The 9,329-nt window shown below is 36.3% G+C and overlaps 1 pseudogene; it reads left to right on the top strand.

Moving 5' to 3' along the window:
• The first annotated feature begins 3,928 nt into the window (after positions 1 to 3,928).
• Positions 3,929 to 4,468, top strand: LOC149200369 (plant cysteine oxidase 2-like; annotated as a pseudogene).
• Positions 4,469 to 9,329: the final 4,861 nt, after the last annotated feature.

The raw sequence follows: 9,329 nt of genomic DNA, 5'->3' as shown, positions 1-9,329 counted from the left end.
AGTCTTAATGAACATCATGCTTAGGCGATTGGATCACTCCCATCGTTCATAAAGCGTGATGTCCACTGTAGTGCTGGTATTAGTGAGTGCCGGTGGTTCATCTTTCCTAATAGCATAGTCTATGTCCATCCACCCCAAATGAAGGAGAATCCTTTCCTTCTAGACCTTATAGTTATCTCCCTTAAGTTCAGGGATATCACAACGAATTTCAGAGAAATTTGCAGGTTGTACAACTGCATCAAAATTAAAAAATCACATGCTTATGTTAAAATTAAGGCTTAAATAAAATTTCATGTTTTACCAATGTAAATCATGCTCAAAATTGAATCTAATGACATAAAAATTGCCTGTGGGCTAAATTTTCAATTCAAGCAGATTCAATTATTCATAGTTTTGAACTTTATGATAAAACTATTAATTCATAACTCCTGTGGGTAAATTATGAAATTTTATCCTAATTAATTACATAAATATAATAAAAATTCCCGTAGGATAAAATTTATTATATTTAGCCTAATTAATTACAATTTAATGTCTAAATAATCTTTATATGATCTAACCAATCATAATATATAATTTTATTTAATTAGAGATGCTGTGGCTATTCTCTAATTAATTAAATTATATGGATCACTAGACATTATTTCTTACATAAATTGCATAAACAAAACTATACATAGTACTTCACATTTCATGCTAAGTGAAATGGCGTAGACACAGTTTAATATGAAGCAATTTAAAAATATGAAAAGCGGAAACAATTACCGCACTGAAGAAACACTTAAAAATTTACTTATAAAATTATAAACAAATCTTAACCAGAGTAAAAATAGTGTTTCGTGAAAGGAGTAAGTCAAAATGACATTTTAAACAAACTCCAATAACTGCTTCTCGAAAAAAAACTGCCATAAATGTCAGCATTACGGTAAATGACTGTAATAATTCCTCACAAGATAAATAAAATTAAAATTAAAATTAAATCACTGCTTTAAGCAAATTAAATAGAGCACAGTTATAAATTTATACACATCAAGGCGGAGATAAATTCACGCTCTGATACCAAAATGTAAGTTATACTGCCATAAATGTCAGCATTACGGTAAATGACTGTAATAATTCCTCACAAGATAAATAAAATTAAAATTAAAATTAAATCACTGCTTTAAGCAAATTAAATAGAGCACAGTTATAAATTTATACACATCAAGGCGGAGATAAATTCACGCTCTGATACCAAAATGTAAGTTATTTAACAATCATTCTTCACTGCAGAATAATTATTCATCATAAAGAAACAACATCTACGCGTTTTATAAGAATTGAAAATAAAAACTGAAGTCCTCCTTTTCGTCGACAGAGCATTAATAAAAATGAAGTTGCTACCTCGAATAAATGGTTATGCATATCAATGTAATCCTCTAATACCAAATGATAGCTATGAATAACGATTCTTTATATGCGGCATTAAAATTACTTATTGTAAAGAATCATAAAAACTAGATGCCCGAGAATACTTACCTCCAGCCATTGATGCTAAATACACTTCAGAAAACAAACTTTCTGCTAAGCTTTGAGGGAGTCTCTTCTGTTATTTTCCACAAAACCCACGCGCAACAACTCAGTCCAGCTCTTATGTTTGCTCGCTGTTTTCTCCACAAACGTTGACCTTCATACGTTCTGACAGGGAACCAAAACTTGCACAGTTATGCCTCTTTCACAATTGTCAGTGTCTCCTCAACGCATCAAACAACATCGTAGTGGAACACAACAAACAACAGTGGGATCCTGAAATTAACTTGTAATTCATAAGCTCATGGCAGCACGAAAACGAGAGAAAAAAATTCTAAAATCTGGACACTGTACGCGGTGGAGACATAACAACTTCACGCAAGCAGAAAAATAAAAGAACACAGATAATCTGGAAGGCACTTCCAAGCTTTGCTCTCTCAACTTGATGGTGTAAAACTGAAGGGGATTGAGATGCAAGCTTGGGGACCAAACAGATAAATATATAGTCAAGCTTCCATCAAGCTTCTGTTGGCTATGTGTCACGTGTTCCACAGATCATGGTAGAGAACTCCAGATGGAGTAATGGACCACTTCAGAAGCTCCCAACAAGAAATTAATTAACTGCAGTTGATTTCCGTAATTTAAGGAAATTACTGCAGTTGGTTTCCAGAAATTAAGGCTATGTGTCAGGTGTTCCACAGATCATGGTAGAAAACTCCAGATGGAATAATGGACCACTTTAGAAGCTTCCAACAAGAAATTAATTAACTGCAGTTGATTTCCGTAATTTAAGGAAATTACTGCAGTTGGTTTCCAGAAATTAAAGAAGTCACTACAGTTCACTTAATTGTAGGCAGCAGTTGGGAAAAACTTAATGGAGCTTACAATGATTTAGAGGCAAAACATGCAAAATGTGCTACACAAAACAATCATTACAATGTCCAACATTAACACATTGCATGCGTTATAATTATTGCAATGGTTGTTGAGTTGTTGGCGCACGAAAATAATACAACGCAGTCTGCATTTCTCCTGCAAGAACGTTCATTACTCTGAGAAATGTTTCATTTATGCTTGGCGTTTCGCCTCTTTCTATATTCTCTGTGCGTTGGTAGTAGAAACGTTCATATATATTGTGCAGAGGTGACAAGTTGCACTGTCTTTATCCGCCAGAAAGAATTTTGCAATAAAAGGATTCTGGCTCACATGGCGATTTCAGGTCGGTGCGGGTTCGCTAATGAGTAATGACAGCTGTGGGATACAAACCGAAATTAATTCATTACCTATTATATTATGAATCGTGACCTTTTGCGTTGATATATGGATGCTCTGCTCTCCGTTGACTGCATAGTGGATGCTCTGCGGAATCTGAAAAACACCACAACACTTTTCGATGGCAAGACCGAGAATGTTAAACCCCAGCCAAAGAATCTGAGCAAATTGTTACCTAAGGCTTGGGGACGATTGGCGATAGGATATTCTGTTAAGGAAGTTGGTGTAGGCCTGCTCTCCCGCATTCTCTAATAAGCGGAAGAAAATTTTGGGATATTTTATGTCATTGGTGGTTTCGTTGCAGTGGCTTTGTGTTCCTTGGGCAGTGGTTCTATGTTGTTCGTTTCGTCCAGCAAGACCATTGACACATTTATCACTGAGGTTCGGTCTTGGAACTATGGAGAACATTGGTTCAGTCTATCCCTAAGATAGTAAAGACTTTTGTTCCATAAAATGAATCTAAGCTTATGAAGCATGAAATTATAAGAAACGTATGGTGTCACAACATTGGCATGTTTCATTTTCGGTTATGATTTCAATTCGACCACAAAATTGCTTGTATGGACAATATATTAAGATGGTGTTATATATATATATATATATGTCCAACGTGGAATCACTGTTACTATACTCGATTATTAATGTCAAGGGATTATGGCTCTTTTGTGGCCTAGAAATTCCCAAGTTCGTTATGGATGAATGCTACAATATGGAATTGTTTGAATGGACTAAGGTGGACATCAATGATGAGGCTCAGAAAGAGCGTGTGAATGCCATGATTGAAGATCAAGAGCCCTTTGAGGGTGAGCCTTTGTTGGATTCCAAACGTTTCAAGTGATACTGAATCCCAGTTTTGAAGATTTGGTCATATTTAGAAATATCTTGTTTTTATTTAGTGTTTCGTCGACAATTTATGCAGAGAAGCCTTTTATGCAACTAGTTATCCTATGTTATAATATTATTGCGGCTGGATTTCTTTCTGCACTACAAAAGTTGTCGCCTGCTATCATCGAAGCTCTTTTGCTTATGCTTGAGAGCAATGTAGATTTTATATCCGATTGTGAGGCTTAATGAGGATACATTGGAACAAGATCATGGGTATGTTTTTTTTTGGAAAAAAAATATGCAAAGAATTCGACACTCAACTATGGTGTCTAGTTGGTCACAACATGTTATATACTTGCACATTTATGAATGTGATAGCTTTATTATTGGTATATTTTGTTTGCCAACATCAGATGTTATCCCACTCCACGATCACCCTTGATTGAAAGTCTTGAGCAAGCTCCTTTATAGCTCATTGCATGTTAAATCCTATGATTTGGTTGACCCATTTAACTTACCCAAAGCCACTGATAAATCACAACTAAGATTAGCCAAACCAAAGGCAGACACTGTTATCTCAGCTCCCTGTGAGACATCAGCATTATATATGACAAATGGAGACAATTTACATTCTTTCATAGCAGTGACATCTTGTGAAATACTTGATGTCCTTGCACCACCTTACTCGGACAAAGATGGAATGAATTGCACATACTATCGTGATTACCCATATGCAGCTTTTGAGGGATTTTTTTATTATCAAGAAGACTGATGAAGATCAAGGTTATGCATGGCTGGAGGTTATCCCAATGACTTCTTTGTTAGAGGCTGACAATATATGGGCCCTAAAGTTGAGGTTTGATGGTCTTTGTAAAGATCAACTGCTGCTGAGATATCCAGTGTTCTTAAAGTGTCAGAGAAGTGGATGGTGTGTTTAACTAAATGAAGTTAGCTAGATTTATTTTTGCTTTGTGGCTAATCAGGCTAATTATTGCATGTGTGAGGAAGGATTAATTCGTGGTGTAGTAAATGGTTGGCATATTAATAATATTGTTTCTATACCCTCTCATTCAACATTGCTGGTCGATATAAGGTGGAGGTGTCATTGTTTTTTCTCTTTCATTATCAATATTTATTATATGATTGGCATATATTATTTTGCGTCGCCCTCAGATGTATTACTATACATTGGCATTGTTCAATACAATATATTAATGCTAGGTGAACAACGTTATACTATATCATTACCAAAATATAGCCATAATACACATTGTCTCTGAGAATATCAGCTCTCATGTATGCATTTGAAGTATGAAGGGATGTGTTCTTCATATCAGTTAACCAACTTACACTTCAGTAACAAAATCCTGAAGGTAGCACATTATATACACAATATAGGCACATCTATGAAGATATCCTCGAGTGCACATTACAACATTTCAGCCCTATAACACTATCAACACTCAAGCCTCAAAAGACATGTCGCAACAATCATCGATAGCAAACAAAAACAATCATTGAGATATTATATGGTGGCATAAAGTTGTTATATGGTGGTGCAAAGTATATATATATATATATATATATTTGGCAGAGTGAATATTGGATGTGCATGTAATGAAATGACACAGAGGAGGTTATTAACAAGAAACAATATTGTGGAGGCCGATCATAAAGTTGTTACAGGGCGATTATTAAGTTGATCGACTATTATTCTTAATATAACATATGACAATGATTCATGAGATTGGAACAAATGGCACAAAATTTATTGCTTATGCTGGTCAATTTATTTCAAGGGCACAATTTATTCAATCATGCATTCTTTACAAAGTGTTCTCTCAACAATATTCTTGCAATATTTAACAGAGTGTTCTCACAACAATATTTTTCAATGTTAAAATTTCTGAAGAGTATTTGGAGCAGCATTCATTTAATTTGGAGTAGCACTAATAATCCATATGGAGTGGAGCAGCCCTACTAAGTCATCTCGACATTTGTAATCCCCTTGCTATTGATGTCAAAGAGGGAGGTAATCAGAGGGAGGAAGACACTCCTCAGGACAAAAGGGGGAGGATCAATGTTTTTCCATCAATACCAAAGGGGAATATTGTTGGCATTGTTGCCATTGATGGAAAAGGAGCAAAGGAGCATCACAAAGAACAACAAGCAAATGAGCAACATAAGAGTAGCAAGAAAAGGAGCAACACAAAGAACAACAAGAAAATGAGCAACAAAGTAGCAGCAATGCAAGGAGCAACAACAAGGCAAGGAGCATCAAGCAGCAAAGTAGTATCAATGCAAGGAGAAACAACAAGGCAACGAGCATCCACAATACAAGGAGAAACAAGTAGCAAAAGAAGTTAAAGGAGCAGAAGAAGGAGGATGAGTTGTGATACATTAAAATGTTTTGATAATGTTGCAGAGATTTATATATTGAAGAATGTATGATGTAAAATTGTTGATTAAGCTTAATTGTTTTGATGCAAAGGCAAGGCTCCAAGGTAAAGGAAAATATGTTGCAACGATTGTTGTGATGCATTAATGATAAATATTGTTATTTGATGTTGGCATTAGGTTGATACATTTAATCATTACATGTGACTGGAATTAATATTGGATGGATTATTTATCTTTTGTGTTCCAATATTCAAGATATGATGAGTTTGGAAACAAATGAGTGGAAAGAAAAGGGTCAAGCCTATTCACTTCATATTCCTATGTGGGATACAAATAGTCAGAAAACTATCTCTATAAAATATCTGATTTTGGAAGGCACGAGAGGTTGGTGAATGGGAGAATGTGAGAGAGCTGATAGAACCGTTATGCATTAGTTACCTGACACATATGGAGCTGATGTGATGCAAATTTGAAGGGAAGAACAGGAAGAAATGAAGAGGGAGACATGCAGAATTTATGACCAGGTAAAGCAACACATTATTGTTTCTTGTGTGCATCAGGTGATGGTAGTTTCCTTTCAAGTTGTGGCTTGATAAATATCTAGTTGAATTTGGTTGAGGTAGGAGCCTCCTATGGGTTGTAGCCTATAGAAAACATATGAGAGTTGGAGCTTCTTTGCATGTTGCAACTTGCAGAAAAATTGAGGTAGCAACCTCCTGTAGGTTGGGGCCTATAGAAAATAAATGTAATAAGGAGTAGGAGCTTTCCTTTCAATCACAACAATAATAAAATCGTGGTTTTATCCCTTTATGGGTTTCCACATATATTTGGCGTCAATATTTGTTGTTATTACATGTTCACGAGATGGTTTGATTTGCTTATTACTTGTTGTTCACATATTCAATATGTTGGTCATTATTTGTTAATTTTCTCATGTAAGGTTTCAATTAATGAGTTTGGAGAAAAGAATATTAATGTCCATGAGTATGCTAAATTGATTCACCCCACCACTCAGTTTAGTCAAGTGTTCATGATATCTAAGCCGGATGCTGACAAAGTGAGGCATTGTAAGTCATCAACATATGTGCTGGATAGTCTGCAATGTATTCATAGTGTAGATAGCCATGTGGCTTGAGAAGAGGTTGAATATCCCTACTTCTCTAGCAATAAACCAAAAAGTGGAGAAGTTGTTGCTTGTCACACTTTTGTTGATGAGGTAGAAGTCTTAGAGGAGCGACCATGCTACTAAGAAAGTATGCTATTGCCTTATGATAAATTTAAAGACGCAGGTCATTCATTATCTATATGTTCATGTGAAGATAGAGATAGGCATGCATCTAGTAGTTGTAATGAAGATAGACCCAGTCTGGTAGCAATAGCAAATAAGGGATCCTTAGATGAAGAAGAAGGAATAACCCTTAGACCCGTGGAAGACTCCATGAACACATATATGGGCTTAGATCTCTGTGATAAATTAGATATCACCTCTGATAGAGAAGAGAAGGATCTAAATGAAAGGATATTTTCTATAAAGAAGTTGATCTCTACTCTAAAACAGATTAAGGACCTATTAGAGGAAAATCTCAAGCAAGAGGAGCAACTGGAAGTTTATGAGCTTGAGAATGAGAAGTTGAGAAAAACAATAGTTGAACTAATTTCTCAACAAGAAGAGGCTAGAAGTATGAATGGGAGGTTAACCCATCAGCTGAGTATAAAGGAGGCTTGCTGCGAGAGACTACAAGTTGAGGTAGTCTCATTGAGACATGAGTTAGAGAAGTCAAATAAAGAGTTGTCTCAATATCAGAAGCTCGAATGTTCCAACAAAAACAAAAGAAAGGGTTTTTTACAACAACAAGAAGAAGGAAGGAAAGAAAAACAAGAGAATAAAAGGCAGTAAGAGAAGGCTAAAGAGAAGAAGACTGTAGTGCAGCAGAAGGCTAAGAAGCAACAACCAGTAGTGTAGCAAAAGCCCAAGCAACAACAACAACAAGTGCAATAGAAGAAGGAAAAGAAGCTGCAAGGGAGAGTGCATGATAGTAATGATTGATGTTATAGAAGGCACACGAAGAGCCAACAAAGGACCCCTCCTCCTCAAGAACAAAGCCTACAAAGAAAAAATAAGCTCTGTCAATAAAAGCCTTTTCATGGATATTTTTTTCTTGCAATAAGTTTGGACACAAAGCAATAGACTATAGATGGCTTGCAAGGAAACAATATGTGTTGGGTGCTAGCAACCCAAGAATGCACAATAAGGCTAGAAGAAGGCATGCTGGCCTTGAGAGGAGTTTTGAAAAAAGAGGTGTCAAAAAGGGTAACTCCTCTGCCTCAGTCTTATGCCATGTTGAATGCTCCAACAGTGGCAATCTTGGGCACAAGAGAGCTTACTACAGAAATGAGAAGAAACAAAATTCTTCTCAACATGTACATGTGAATGCAACAACTAATGGTTTGAAGACAAGGAGAATGAATAGAGTTGAAATATACTCATATGTCTTCAATGCTCCATGTCAATAGAGAAAGGTGCATAGAGGAGGAAGAATTCAAAAGAGTGATCATCCTACTCTTGTAGCAGTCCCTTATGAAAGGAAGAGAGGCTCCAAGTGGATCTGGGTTAAGAAAGAGGAGTTGAAAGGAAAGTTTCCTCTACCCAAGTGCAACCGAGAGAAGACCCAAACAGGGGTGAAGAAGAAGAAAAAGAGAATGCTTCTATGAGAACTCGACCTTTAAGGGTTTGGAGGAAGAAAGAGGATGATCTGCTCAGGGGGAGTAGATCCTCTATTTCTCTTCAGTAAAGGAAGAGAAGGGCCTCAAGGGAGGCCAAGTAAGTTAGATGCAGAAGGCCATGAAGATGAACAATATGGCACATATGATTGATGAAAGTGGAGTGCAGCCAGCATGAGGATTACACAACAATATCTCTTGTTGTGGGAAGAATATGGGACACAGTGGAAGTGTGGAATGACAGAAAGCTCACATTCATGTCAGATCCATGGGATTAGTCCCCACGCAAAGGCAAGGAAGCTTTGCATGAGATCAAGGAGCATTGGCTCAGGGGGAGATTCTTTGATAAGAATTACTAGGAAACAATGGGAAGCCTCAGAAAGGAAGATTTTTGAGAAAGGAAAGCTTTCATCTTTGATGAAACACTCTTATTTCATTTAAGTTGTACGCTGATAATGTATACCAGTCTTGTGTTCATAAAACACAATTGGTATAAGATTTTTCATGTCCCTTAACCCTTAATTGGTGTAGCCATGTCAATTGGTTGTGATGGGATCATGTTGAGAAACCATGTATGCAAATAGACATTTCTTTTTTAGAAA

The sequence above is a fragment of the Pinus tabuliformis genome, chromosome 2_1 (genome assembly GCF_031772625.1).
Source record: "Pinus tabuliformis cultivar Carrire ecotype Pingquan chromosome 2_1, CPIR1, whole genome shotgun sequence".
Classification (NCBI taxonomy): Eukaryota; Viridiplantae; Streptophyta; class Pinopsida; order Pinales; family Pinaceae; genus Pinus; species Pinus tabuliformis.
This window is presented reverse-complemented; position numbering and strand designations above follow the sequence as displayed.